The sequence below is a fragment of the Microtus pennsylvanicus genome, chromosome X, assembly GCF_037038515.1.
Source record: "Microtus pennsylvanicus isolate mMicPen1 chromosome X, mMicPen1.hap1, whole genome shotgun sequence".
NCBI lineage: Eukaryota > Metazoa > Chordata > Mammalia > Rodentia > Cricetidae > Microtus > Microtus pennsylvanicus.
In genome coordinates, this window is record NC_134601.1 from 90,789,728 (window position 1) to 90,804,980 (window position 15,253).

The following is a 15,253-nucleotide window of genomic DNA, read 5'->3' on the forward strand; positions in this document are numbered from 1 at the left end:
AAATAAATGAATAAAAGAATTGTGTAAAACAAACGTTATAGAAAACCAGGACTTGTTCTTTCTTACTCCATAGGTAACTACAGGATTCTAGGTGAAAAGGACTGAGCTACCTGGGGACAAGTAGTTCAGCCAAGTCTAAATGCTGCAGGGTTTAACATGCCAAAGCTTAATTTCTTGGAAAACCAAGCTGAAAATGGATGACACAGGGATGCCTTCTAGGGTGGGTGTACTTGCTGTAAGTATTCTTTCTCTGCCTTCACAACAGAAGTGGATGATGAGATAATGATCCACTAAAGAAGCTCAAAGCACTCGATAAAGGGATAGGAGCTGTTTACAGACACTGAGAGAATCTTCCAGACACTGAAGTATGCATGGTCAGGTAAGGGTACGCTGACTGATCCTTAAGCAGAATTTCCCCTTGAGAAGAGAAAACATGTATCCTTGTTATGTTAAGTGTGTTTGGAATTCATTCAACTTCATGAAGAAGCACTCACTAAATACTCATTTTAGCTAAGAGATTGTTATGTACAGGACATTGACTTGGAAAAATGCAAATTGCAGAATGTTGATAAAAGTGTTGATTATTTGTACTCAGTATCTAAAAGATGGTATAATTATATTTTCTTGGGGAATCTTCCTAAATGAGTGTTTAAGAACGAATTGCAATTAGTATGCAGAGTGTAGCAGTTTTCCTAAAATGCTGGAAAATAATTCTCTTTAGTCCTTTAATTATCTCTTTGCAATTGGGTTTACACTGTCATTTTTTAAATGATCACTTTAACATGAGTTGGAGAAAAATAATAGCATAGACTCCACACAAAATATCACTCAGGCTGTGTGAATGTGATACGAATTAATGACCTTTGCCATGAAATAGCAGTCAAGTGGAGAATGTCCCATTTAGTGGAGAAAGGAACGACCTTGGATAACAATAAATCATTTTAGTTGCTTTAAGAATACATTTTATGACTTAAAGGAGATGAAACTTTACTTTAAAATTCTATTTGCTTGTCGAACTCAAATTGGTAACAACATGTAGCCTATGCCCTGAAATTTAAAGTTAGGAGGATGAGAACCTCCTACTTAACGAAGTAGGGCAACTGACAAAGCAAATGACACATGTGGGTAAATGGATGTGTTTACAATACCGATGGTTCGGAAATACTGAGTTCCATACTGTAATACTGTAATTCTGAGCTGTCCAAATCAAGGTTCAAGAGTTCTCATTCCTGCTAATTGCATATACATCCTCTCCTCTGTTCCTTTCTGGAATAATAAATAGCACAATCTATAGGTTAGACCAAGAAGGATTCAAGTACTCACTATTCTTCTTAAAATTTACCTGAAGAATTAATTAATCTTAGATATTCCATTTCTTCAATTAAATTATAGGACTGGCATTTTATCACAGACCTACTGAGAGTGTCAAAAGAGGTAATATACAAATGAATTAGTAGAAAATTGCATCACGCATTGTATATGTCAAATCTACATCGCAATTTCTCTTACTATTATTGATTTATATGTAAAGGGCTCTGATATTTGGAACTGACTCATATTCATAGTAATTTCTTTCTTTAGTTGAAAAGCGAAAATTAGCTCATCAGTAATACAAAAAGGCTACCTGTGCCATAATTCCCCTCTCCTAATATGTGTATTTTTGTGAATGTCCTTGCAGAGATTATGTTGCCATCCTGACTAATGATTTTCTGGGTCTATTTAGGACACCAAATCTCTCAAATATTTTCTAACATTCATAACTAGTTCCATAAATTGTACTATGCCAAAGACATTAACCTAGCTTATAAGAAAGACTTCCACCAGGGCAATATAGGTTATATTTGAGTCATGAATTTTATGTTAATTGTTGAATAAATGGCTAATAAACTCAGATCTTGGCAGCATATTTTCCTTTTGCTCCTAGTATAGAATGAGTTCCAGGCAAGTAGCCCACTCCTCTTATACCAATTCTCTGTACAACCAGTACCTTATTCACAGGACCCCAGTCATAGTAGGCCACTGTGAGCTTAACAATATCTCACTCCTTCTTGCATTTTTGCTCCTCCATGTAGTGTTGGCTGAATTTGTTTTTGAGTTCAAAGTTACTATTATTAGACCTGAGTGAATCATGCAGGCTCCTTCAGGTTTTCTCTAAATTACTTAAATGAAGGTAGTCATAATAGATGCTATATTAAGTGGTTGTTGTGGGGATTACCAAGGAAATATACAAAAAAAGAGAATGGAAAATTGTAAGAATGGAATTAACAAAATTGTTAATGCCAAGAAATACCTGCATCTACTAGGGTTCTCTAGAGAAACAGAATCAATAGATTATATACAGATATTAAAGAGGAGACTTATCTCCTGAGTAAATTGGGAGCATGGAGACTTTGGGAGAGGGTTGAAAAGGAGGGGAGAGGTGGGTGGGAACAGATAAAAATGTAGAACTCAAGAAAAAATAATAAAATAATAATAAAAAACATGGACAGGAAGTGAGTCCTGGGTGAAGTTCCTCATGGATGCTGAAATATCTCTAAAACCAGGCACCACTACGACAGGAGCGCCCAGCTTACCATCCCTACCCTTTCAGGTCAGCAGCCCTGGCCTCTGCCTATCACTTTGATCAACAACTTCAGAGCTGAGGGAACAGACTCCCTGGGGAATGACTGCAGAATGGGTGGAGGTCCCGTTCCAGGATCTGTGACCTGTTTTACTTATAACCACCTTGTGCTGGTTAGTTTTTTGTCAACTTGACACAAGCTAGAGTTATCTGAGAGGAGGGAGACTAAGCTGAGAAAAATGCCCCCATCAGAACGGCTGGAAGCAAGGCTGTGGGGCATTTTCTTGATTGATGATTGTTGTAGAAGGAGTCAGCCCACTGTAGACAGTGCCACATCTAGGAAGATGATCCTTCAGTGTAGCAACAAACAAGCTGAACAAGTCATTGAGAGCAAGCAAGTAAGCAGTCTTTCTCTGTGGTCCCTACTTCAGTTTCGGTTCCAGATTCCTGCCTTGAGTTCCTGCTCTGACTTTCCTCAGGAATGGATATGATGTGAAAATGCATAAGACAAATAAACGCTTCCCTCTCAAAAAAAAGAGAGGAGATTTATTATAGGAATTGGCATGTGTGATTGTGGATGCTGAGAAGTCTTTTAATACATCATCTCCAAGCTGTAGAACAAGGGAAGTGAGTAATGTGAATCAGCCTAAACCTGACGTCCTGAGGGAGGCATGATGATCTTAGTCCCAGAGACTGAAGACTCAAGAACTATGGTTTCGGTGTATAAAGGCAGGAAATGTATCTGTAACTCTGAAACAGAAAATACATTTGTTTTCTCCAGCACTTTTATCCTCTTGGGGGCTCTGAAGAGATTAATAACACCTACTCACTTTGGATAAGGCAGATCTTATTTACTCAGTCTGCTGTATCAAATATTATTGTCTTCTGTGGTCTCTACTATTACACGAACATACCTAGCAGTAACGAGTGGTTTATTTATTGTTGCAGGGGACTAGATCTCATATAACCTAGGAGACTAGGTCTCATATAAGCTAGGCAAACACTCTACTACCAAGATCTATCTCCAGCTCCTATGAGTAACATTTTTTTAACAGATATCCAAGATTCTTAACCCAGTCACATGCACAAAAAAATAGCTATTAACTATCCTTTCTGAATGGGTGGAACTAGAAAAAATCATCCTGAGTGTAATAACTGAGACTCAGAAAGAAAAATATGGATTATATTCACTTCTATGTGGATGTTAGCTGTTAAGTCAATGATAAACAAGCTGCAATACGTAGAACCATGGAGATTGGCTATAGAGGAAGGGACTAGGAGGGACAGATAGCACTTCCTAGGAAAGGAAAATAGAACAGATAACTATGGGTGAAGGTGGAGGGGGGACTGGAATGGGAGGATCAAGTAAACAGAGAAGAAAAGAGGGACAAGGGGAAGGAAATACAAGGAGAGACAGGTAAAATAAAGGCCATTTGAAGAGTAGTATGGAAACCTAATAAAATATAAGCTCCCTAAAATATATTCATATCTGTAAGCAATTGAAATGAAATCACCAAATAGAAGACAGAGCTCCAACTGTTCATTTCTTGTTACCAAGTGAATCTTCCAGTATAGGAATTGGGGTATATCAAATTGAGTTGTTAGTCAAAGGGCGTTCACGGGAACCCCCAAACTACCTAGGATGTTGCCAAGAATATAGGCTGTCTCCCACAAACTGCAAGCAAAGTTTCATTGTCGAACACAACACCTACACATTGAACATGGAGCACTCAAGCTCGTGTCTACATATAGCATTCACCCCTACATGCTACTGTCTTTAGTATAGGAAGGTGCTCTGCACACTACCAAAGTAGAAATGTGAACACCAAGCCATCTACAAACCCTTGGATCTACAATGGTGTCCTGCCTGCAAGATAAGAGAGTGCAAAGTTGGCAGAAATTATGTGGGAGTAGCCAACCAGTATCTGGTTTGACTAAGGGCCCACTCTGAAAGATGAACCCCATTTCCAACACTGTTTGAATAGCCAAGAACCTGAGACTAAATAGCTCAAAGTCATTGGGTAATACCAAATACAACTGTGCCAAAATACGTAGCACTAAAATGACTTGTAATGACCTTGTGACTCACAGGTCAGGGCTCAGTCATCATCACCAAAGCTTTCTCCTGCAGCATATGAGAACCCACCACCGTACATGATGCAGAGAGTTGGAGACCTGGGAACACTCAGGAAACCCTGAAGAAGAGGAGATGGAAAGAATATAAGAGTGAGAGGGGATGGAAAATAGCAAGGAAGCAAAGCCCACTAAATTAACATGGCCAAAGCACATATGAACTAAGAGAACTGAGGCAGCATGCACAAGGCCGGCATGGTCTGCACCAGCTGTGTTCTTAGAGCTGAAAGGAGACATGGGCACATTCCTCAAACTCTAACCCAGAAGCAATCTCCAATGGATAACTAATTGCAAAGGAAAATCTAGCTTCTTCCAAGGGGACTCACTGGGGAAAAAACTACTCTTAAGGCTAGGCAACATGCTCAGCAGTAGATGGCAGCAGAAAATGAACTCGACATCTTTAGGGGTTCCTTATCTGATAATGTCATATCAGGGCTCTTCTTTTTAATTTTTAAAATTTTATTTTATTATTTTTATTGTATACATTTTTCTTCTTGCTTTTTACCCTTTATAATGTGTGTGTGCATGTGTGTTTAGTGACATTTTAGGGGATTTATGAGTGTGAGAAGAAGTGAGTCTGTTTCTTGTGCTTTCTCTTAGGATCTCTCCCTTCTTTTATTTGTTTTGTCCAATTCCAATGTGTTAGTTTTTTATTTCATCTTATTATTTTCATTTTATTCTATTTTACTGAGTTATCAAAAATATCCTTACTGGACAGGAATATAGAAAAAACATTACACATAAATAATTTTTTTCAGATTTTTTTATTTTATTTCCACCTCCTCCCCACCTCCCATTTCCTTTCCCTCCCCTCACTCCTTTCCCCCTCCCTCTCCAGTCCAAAGAGCAGTCAGGGTTCCCTGCCCTGTAGTAAGTCCAAGGTCCTCCCCCCCTCCATCCAGGTCTAGGAAGGTGAGCATCCAAACAGGCTAGGCTCCCACAAAGCCAGTTCATGCAGTAGGATCAAAACCCAGTGCCATTGTCCTTGGCTTCTCATCAGCCCTCATTGTCTGCCATGTTCAGAGAGTCCGGTTTGATCACATTCTTTTTCAGTCCCAGTCCAGCTGGCCTTGGTGAGCTCCCATTGGACCAGTCCCACTGTCTCAGTGGGTGGGTGCACCCCTGGTGGTTCTTGCATGCAAATCGATGGAAATAGAAAACACTATCCTGAGTGAGGTAACCCAGACCCAAAAAGAGGAACATGGGATGTACTCACTCATAATTGGTTTCTAGCCATAAATAAAGGATATTGAGCCTATAATTTGTGATCCTAGAAAAGCTAAATAAGAAGGTGAACCCAAAGAAAAACATATAGTCATCCTCCTGGATATTGGAAATAGACAAGATTGCTGGGCAAAAAATGGGAACTTGGGGGTGGGGTGGGATGGAGGTAAGGGGAAATGGGGAGAGAAAAGTGAGAAGGGGAGGATGGGGAGAGCTTGGGGGAATGGGATGATTGGGATAAAGGAAGGGTGGATATGGGAGCAGGGAAGGATACACCCTAATTAAGGGAGCTCTTAAGGCTAGGCAAGAGCTCTTAGGGTTGGCAAGAGACTTGACTCTAGAGGGGCTCCCAGGTGTCCAGGGAGATGTCCCCAGTTAGTTCCTTGGGCAGTTGAGGAGAGGGAACCTGAAATGGCCCTATCCTATAGCCATACTGATGAATATCTTGCATATCACCATAGAACCTTCATCTGGCGATGGATAGAGATAGAGACAGAGACCCAAACTGAAGCATTGGACTGAGTTCCCAAGGTCCAAATGAGGAGCAGAAGGGAGAACATGAGCGAGGAAGTCAGGACCACATAAATAATTTTCAAACATAATGCATAATATTCATAAGAGCTGTTACATCCAGAGAAATACCTAAGTGTTTTCTTTGCCTGAATCATTAATTAATTAAATTATGCAAATGTCAGGTTATGGGTAGACAAAAACGCTGCTTCTTAACCTTAATGACTATCGTCTCTAGTTAGACTCACAAAGTAAACACATATTTAAAGGTTGTTATTAATGAACAAAGTATAAATTTGTCAAGGGTTTTTATTAGAAACTTTTATAGATAAATAAGTAGATAATGGATCGACAGGATAAATTAGCTAAGCACAGTCATTTTATATCAAAAGTCATACTTTCTTGAACCTCTGAAAAATGTCAAAATAGAGTTGAACAGAAATTTTAAAGAAGTGCAAGTACCTTGACAAAAGTCAGCATCTCCTCACTAATTGTCAGGTATCAACACCAACATGACATAAAACTGATTTTTTACTAACATTGAAGTATCGTTTTTCTGAACAGTCAATTTAATCTTGCTTGAGCTTGTAAGGGCCTGAGAGCATCTCTCCAACCCCTACAATGTTTTTTTTCTGGGTGTTAATACTCTTGCAGTGTTCTGGTACAGGCTGTTACTTCTTTGAGAGTGAAATTCTCTGATTGCCCCAATGTTTTTTCCCACTCCATCAGTGGTATATAGCACTTTTACTACATAACTGTTCATTTTTCTTTGTGTCTTAAGGAAAGCAAAATCTGCTTCTGTCTCATTTTTCACAACTTTACAAAATTCAGAAGTCTTTACCGTATCTGTTATGAGAATGAATACGTAAAATGTGTTTTTACTAATAATTAATTAATTCAGTCACTTATACTTAGTTCTTTTACATATTTGGACCATATTTGCTGTAATATATTTTTAAATGTTGATTGAATATCTAATATGTATTAATCACTCTGGTCATCAGGAAAGTAGAGACTTTCCCCTTCCCCTTTTATTCTCCTCTTCCCCTTCCACCCTCTCTTCTTCTGCACCCCCATGCTCCCACTTTTGTTAGGCAATCTTATCTATTTCCCCCTTCCATGGGGATCTTTATATGTTTCTCTTAGGGTTCACCTTGTTACTTAGCTTCTCTAAGGTTGTGGACTATAGGCTCATTATCCTTTACAACTAGTAACCACTTAAGAGTGAGCACATACCATGTTCATCTTTCTGGGTCTGGTTACCTCACCTAGAATTTTTTTTCTAGTTCCATCCTTTTGCATGCAAATTTGCAGATGTCATTGTTTTTCCAGCTGAGTAGTACTTCATTGTGTAAATGTGCCACATTTTCTTTATCCATTCTCTCGTTGAGGGGCTTTTAGGTTGTTTCCAGGTTCTGGCTAATACAAATAATGCTGCTTTGAACAAATGTCCTTGAAGTATGATTGAACATCTTTTGGGTATATGCTTAAGAGTGGTATTGCTGGGTCCTGAGGTAAGTTGATTCCCAATTTTCTGACAATCTGCCGTACTGATTTCCATAGGGACTCATTTGTTTTAAGGATATGGATATTGGATAAGTCAACATTAAAAAAGAAAACATTTTACAACTCATGTAAGGAATTTTCTCATAGGCAAATGGGGGAGTAAGAAAAAAAAAAGATAGGGAGAAATGCACTTGGATCTCCTAAGAACTTGAATGATAGATTCGGTGCTTAAGTATGTAAAATGCTAAGTGATTCCCGTGCCTCTAGAGTTGGATAGCATGACAGGCTACCTGGATCTTTTTGTTTCCGTCACTAATTTCCTGTGCAACGTTGTACATATGACTTTGATTCACATTATGCTTCAGTTTTCTCATCTGTAAACTGAAAACACCTGGAGAGTCAAAGACTCTCCACACGTAGTTCTGACTTACTAACACACCAGCTCTATCTTGATTTTATAACTGGACAAGCAGAAACCAAGTATTTTGCTTGAGCAAGGTCATCTCCCTAGGAAAAGGTGGAGCCAAGATTTGTTAAAAATCTATGCCCCTAAGCAGGAGAATTCTTTCTTTCACAAATGTTGATAATAATACTAACCCAATAATACGAATCTTCACTGGATTATTTCATTAAAAACACTCCGAAGAGTGGCTGTCACTGGAGTAGATGTTCCATGCATGGTGTCCTATACCCTTCCTTTCATTTACCATTCTGTATCTGTTTTATTTATCATTGGCAAACTAGATCTCCACAAATCTTTCTTCCATCTTTCTCTATATACACATCCTCTGCAATATTGCTTCAAAGTTCTATGAAGAACAGATAAAAATCTCACAAAAAAGGAGCCAAAGTCTTCCCAGATCACCTATGGGGACCCATCCAGATCAAACACCTTTCTTTCCTCAACTTCTCCCTTTCTATATCAAATGTTTCCTTGCTAGAATATCGGTACATTCTCCAATGATTATGCATTTGAGTTTGCTTACGTGGGTATGGCTGGGCTAGAATGGAGAGAATGGAGTGGGATGTACTAAAAGCATACTCAGTCTCCATAGCCTGTCTTGAACTGACAAATACAATTTCAGCCTGTCAAGAAGCTGACACCCGTCCTCGGCCAGCTTCAAGAGACTGTGTGAGGTATTTGTCACCAAATTGAGGTTTTTAATAATGTCATAGCCCTGAGGCTAGAAGCAGCTGAGCAGCTTTGGAATCAATAATGCTTTGTCCCCCACTGGAGCAATAGCTTGTCCTCACATTCTCTATTCCTACCCATCCCCACTAGCATCACTGTTTCTCCTTATCCTCCACTTGTCATTGTTTAGACAAGCCCCACATTCTGCAGATTCTACAATAAGTCCAAGCTGACTAGCAACCATCCAACCAATGTATCGACCAATAATTAATAATAAAACTACTCAATCAGTAAAAATGCATTTCAAACTTAACAGGATAAACTATACATTCTAGATAGGATAACATGAAGCACCCTTTTTCCAAGCACAGAGGAATAATAATAATAAACAAAACCCTTCGGGACCAATAAACCTTCTTTACTAAATTTTCTGGACTAGATTCTTGGATTTATAATTCTAAATATTTTTCTTTATGTGTGTTAAATATGAATCAAGACATTTTATATCTACCTATCTTATATAGGTTTTCATGTTGATTAATGGGCTAGCAAAAGTGACTCTAAATCCTAAGTTAAATGATTATGAATGTTTTGAGGGTACTAATTAGAGTTGTGCTGTGTACTGATGGCTAATCAGAGGCTCTCCCAGCAGTAATAGCGTGCCTTACTCTAAAAAGAGCATTTGGAGAATACTTTTCTATTTGGCACACATATCCCAATTTTCTTTTAACATATACATTTGGTATTGAGTGTAGAACTCAGACTCTCACACCCCAATAGGCCCTTTACCACTGAGCTACAGTCCAATCCACATATCTCTAGTTTTTCAAAGTTCAGCATGGAAAGAGAAAAATAAATTTTCTTCACATCTAGCTAGCCATATAAAAAAGAGGGCAAAAATATACTGCCAGTTCTCTAGACTGAGATGTCTGCATTTAGGTCTGTTTAACAGCCCATCCACTTTTTTCATCTGTCCAAGAGAATAGGATGTATGAACATAGAATATCAATTATAAGAACATAAAGGTTATAACATGACCATATAATGATGTATATTGCTGTTTCAAAAATAATGTGTGTTTGAGTGAGAGAGAGTGTGTATATTTATGTCTCTGTGTCTGTGTGTTCAAACAAAAATATCAAGGTTTATGCTGATCTCCAGAACTTGTTTCATGTGTTTTATGTTTGGTAAGTAGCTACAAGTCTTGAAATGCTATTTAAATTGTGACTTCTATGGTTGCTCCATTGGCATAGTAACTAGTCTTCTAAGAACCTGGTACGCATTAGCTTTAGAGGAAAATTGCAAAATAAAGAAAAACTCTGAGAATTTAAGTCACACAGGAACCTTATCTTACCCATAGACTTTCACAATATTTATTGCTTGCAAATACATATGATCACAGATGTGTCCAAAGGTACCCAGTGCATGTATGTGTGTATTTGTACTGCGTGACAAGAAGAAAATGGGCTTTAGAAAGAGACAGTACTGTTTAAATGCTCACTTCTGCCACCAGCTTGAATTGTGATCATAGATGGGCAAGCCAATTAATCACTTCAATCATTAATTTCTTTGCGTGTGAAATAGGAATAATTCATGCCTCAGCGGCTCTTCAACATTAAATAAGAAAAAAATATTTCATTGTTAAACTTAATTGTATGTCAGTTCTCCTCTTCCCTTCTCCCAGAGGGAGTTTGGCATTTTACTGTAGCAGAGAGAATGATCTAGGTCCTGTCAGTTAGTATGGCTCTGACCCAAGTTTAATTCACAAATTTGTTGAAACCCTTGGGCTGAAAATTATCTTTGAATTAGATCTACTCTGTGTCTTAGAAAATCCCTTTACTTCTTTGGACACCAGTCCTTTCAACCACAAAATAGATAAATTGAGCCAGTAGCCCTGGAGGATTACTTTTGCATGCACAGTCTGTGATTCTTTGTATTTCTCTGCTGTATCAAGAAATAAAGCCTGCTTTTGTTTCTTTTTTTTCATGATAGACTTTTTTTTATTAATAAGAGCATGTCTTATTTTAATCATTTAACAATGCTTGTGTTTTCCAAATTTTAGAATTTCTTAAGCATTTTTACACGATTGTGATATGTTATCAGTCTTGCTTTCTGTGTTCTAGGTGATAAAAGGAAGAGTTTTATATTTCGGATTTTACTAACTTTGTGTATAATAATTCATCACATGGAAAATGGCATGATTAATGTTTTTTACGTTTTGGGGGGTTTATTTTTCCAAATCTTATTTTCAAGAAGATAATTACATCAACACTAGATAAAATGCATGAGAATAAAACAACGGACAAAAGCTGCCAACACTCACACACACCACATTACCAGCTTCCTCTTGTGCTAACATGAAAACCTGAGAAAATGAGCTTTCTTCACCTGGCTGGCAAAGTGGGGCTCTGTGTACAGAGCTGTGTTGTCAGTGGGTAAAACTGAGGCAGGCGCTGAGTACCTTTCATTGAGATAGATCAGCAGACAAAGTAGTCTATGGCAGAGTTCTGTAGGGGTTGTGCCATGGAGTTGGCAGGTGGATCTTCCTACATTTAGAGTTTGATAAGACATTAGAGCCATCCTTTCTCAAAGAAACAAGAAGGGAATGGGAGGAGAGCAGTGAGGGAAAATGAGGGAAAGGAACAGAATGGAAGGGAAGGGAAGGAAAGGGAGGAGAAGGAAAGGTAAAGAAAAGAAAGGGAATAAAGGAAAGGAAGGGAAGGGAGAGAACAGTTTCTAGGAACTGTGAAAATTTGTTCTCTGACCAATGATTTACTGCCCCACCTCCACCAATGGCTTTGATTATACAAAGGGATGCTAATTACTGTCAAAGTGATAAACAGAAAATTTATGTATTTTTTGAGTAATTCACCAGCTATTCTCATTCCTTTACACTTATTCAATATGGGAAGTCCACCAATAAAATAAATAAAAAACAGGATAGCCTGAAAGAGAAATGCTTTGTTGTTATGGGCTTATATGCTCTTACAGAGGACCTTCAGGGTTCAGTTCCCACAATGAAAAACTCACAGTGCCTTATAAGCAGAGCTCCTAGAGGCCTAGCACATTCTAGTATCCTCCTCTTCTTTGGGCTCTATACTCATATGCACATAATCCTATGGAAAGGCCAAAATTAAAAATAAAATAAAGAAAACTATAGCCCAGTACAATTTCACATAATAAATCTAAACAAAGTATATAGACTAACAATATAGTCTACAGGAGTCATCTCCATGAATACATTCTCTACCTTATCTTGGAACTGCCCATATGATATGATTCGTTATTTTTTTTTATTGAGTAAAAGAAAATTTCCGCCTCCTCCCAGCCTCCCACTCCTCCCCCCCCACTCCTCTCCCCGTCCCCCCACTCCTCTCCCTCTACCCCCACTCCTCTTCCCCTCCCTCTCAAGGCTGAAGAGCAGTCAGGATTCCCTGCCCTGTGGAAAGTCCAAAGTCCTCCCCCCTCCATCCTGGTCTAGGAGAGTGAACATCCAAACTGGCTAGGCTCCCACGAAGCCAGAACATGAAGTAGGATCAAAACCCAGTGCCATTGTCCTTGGATTCTCAGCAGCACTCATTGTCCGCCATATTCAGAGAGTCCGGTTTTATCCCCTGCTTTTTCAGTCACAGTCCAGCTGGCCTTGGTGAGCTCCCAATAGATCAGCCCCACTGTCTCCGTGGGTGGGTGCACCCCTCTTGGTCCTGACTTCCTTGCTCATCTTCTCCCTCCTTCTGTTCCTCATTGGGACTTTGGGAGCTCAGTCCAGTACTCTAGTGTGGGTCTCTGTCTCTATCTCCATCCATCGCCAGATGAAGGTTCTATGGTGGTATGCAAAATATTCATCAGTATGACTATAGGATAGGATCATTTTAGGTTCCCTATCTTCAGCTGCCCCAGGAACTAACTGGGGACCTCGCCTTGGGCACCTGGAAGCCCCTCTAGGTCCAAGTCACTTCCCAACCCTAAGATTGCTCCCTTAATTAAGATATGTGCTTCCCTGCTCCCCTATCCAACCTTCCTTTATCCCAATCCTCCCGTTGCCCCAAGTTCTCCCCATCCTACCCTTCTCACTTTTCTCTCCCCATCTCCCCTTACCCCCTTCCCACCCCACCCTTAAGATCCCGATTTTTTGCCTGGCAATCTTGTCTACTTCCCATACCCAGGAGGATAGCTATATGTTTTTCTTTGGGTTCACCTTCTTATTTAGCTTCTTTAGGATATCCAATTATAGACTCACTGACCTTTATTTAAGGCTAGAAACCAATTATGAGTGAGTCCATCCCATGTTCCTCTTTTTGGGTCTGGGTTACCTCACTCAGGATACTATTTTCTATTTCCATCCATTTGCATGCATAATTTGAGAAGTCATTGTTTTTTACCGCTGAGTAGTACTCTAATGTGTATATATTCCACACTTTCTTCATCCATTCTTTCATTGAAGGACCTCTAGGTTGTTTCCAGGTTCTGGCTATTACAAATAATGCTGCTATGAACATAGTTGAACAAATGCCCTTGTCATATGATCGGGCATCTCTTGGGTATATTCCCAAGAGTGGTATTGCTGGGTCCAGGGGTAGGTTGATCCCAAATTTCCTGAGAATCCGAAACACTGCTTTCCAAAGTGGTTGTACAAGTTTGCATTCCCACCAGCAATGGATGAGGGAACCCCTTCCTCCAGAACCTCTCCAGCAGAGGCTATCATTGGTGTTTTTGATTTTAGCCAATCTGACAGGTGTAAGATGATATCTCAAAGTTGTTTTGATTCGCATTTCCCTGATCGCTAAGCAGGTTGAGCATGACCTTAAGTGTCATTTGGCCATTTGAACTTCTTCTGTTGAGAATTCTCTGTTCAGATCAGTGCCCCATTTTTTAATTGGGTTAATTAGCATTTTAAAGTATATTTTCTTGAGTTCTTTATATATTTTGGAGATCAGACCTTTGTCTGTTGCGGGGTTGGTGAAGATCTTCTCCCAGTCAGTGGGTTGCCTTTTTGTCTTAGTGACAGTGTCCTTTGCTTTACAGAAGCTTCTCAGTTTCAGGAGGTCCCATTTATTCAATGTTGCCCTTAATGTCTGTGCTGCTAGGGTTATACCTAGGAAGCAATCGCCTGTGCCCATCTGTTGTAGGGTACCTCCCAATTTCTCTTCTATCAGGTTCAGTGTGCTTGGACTGATATTGAGATCTTTGATCCATTTGGACTTGAGTTTTGTGCATGAAGATAGATATGGGTCAATTTTCATTCTTCTACAGGTTGACATCCAGTTGTGCCAGCACCATTTGTTGAAGATACTTTCTTTATTCCGTTGTATACTTTTAGCTACTTTATCGAAAATGAGGTGTTCATAGGTTTGTGGGTTAAAATCAGGGTCTTCTATATGATTCCATTGGTCGACTTCTCTGTTTTTATACCAATACCAAGCTGTTTTCAGTACTGTAGCTCTGTAGTAGAGTTTGAAGTCAGGGATGGTAATGCCTCCAGACAATCCTTTATTGTATAGGATTGTTTTGGCTATCCTGGGTTTTTTGTTTTTCCATATAAAGTTGATTATTGTCCTCTCAAGATCTGTGAAGAATCCTTGATGGGGATTGCATTGAATCTATAAATTGCCTTTGGTAGAATTGCCATTTTTACTATGTTGATCCTCCGAATCCAAGAGCAAGGGAGATCTTTCCACTTTCTGGTATCCTCTTCAATTTTTTTCTTCAATTCCTTAAAGTTCTTGTCAAATAGATCTTTCACTTCCTTGGTTAGAGTTACCCCAAGATATTTTATGTTATTTGTGGCTATCGTGAAAGGTGATGCTTCTCTGATTTCCCTCTCTGCTTCTATATCCTTTGTGTATAGGAGGGCGACTGATTTTTTGGAGTTGATCTTGTATCCTGCCACATTACTAAAGCTGTTTATCAGCTTTAGGAGTTCTTTGGTGGAGTTTTTGGGGTCGCTTATGTACACTATCATATCATCTGCAAATAACGAAAGTTTAACCTCTTCTTTCCCAATTCGAATCCCCTTGATCCCCTTATGTTGTCTTATTGCTATTGCTAAAACTTCAAGCACTATATTGAAGAGGTATGGAGAGAGTGGACAGCCTTGCCGTGTTCCTGATTTTAGTGGGATGGCTTTGAGTTTCTCTCTGTTTAGTTTGATGTTAGCTGTCATTTTGCTGTAAATAGCTTTTATTATA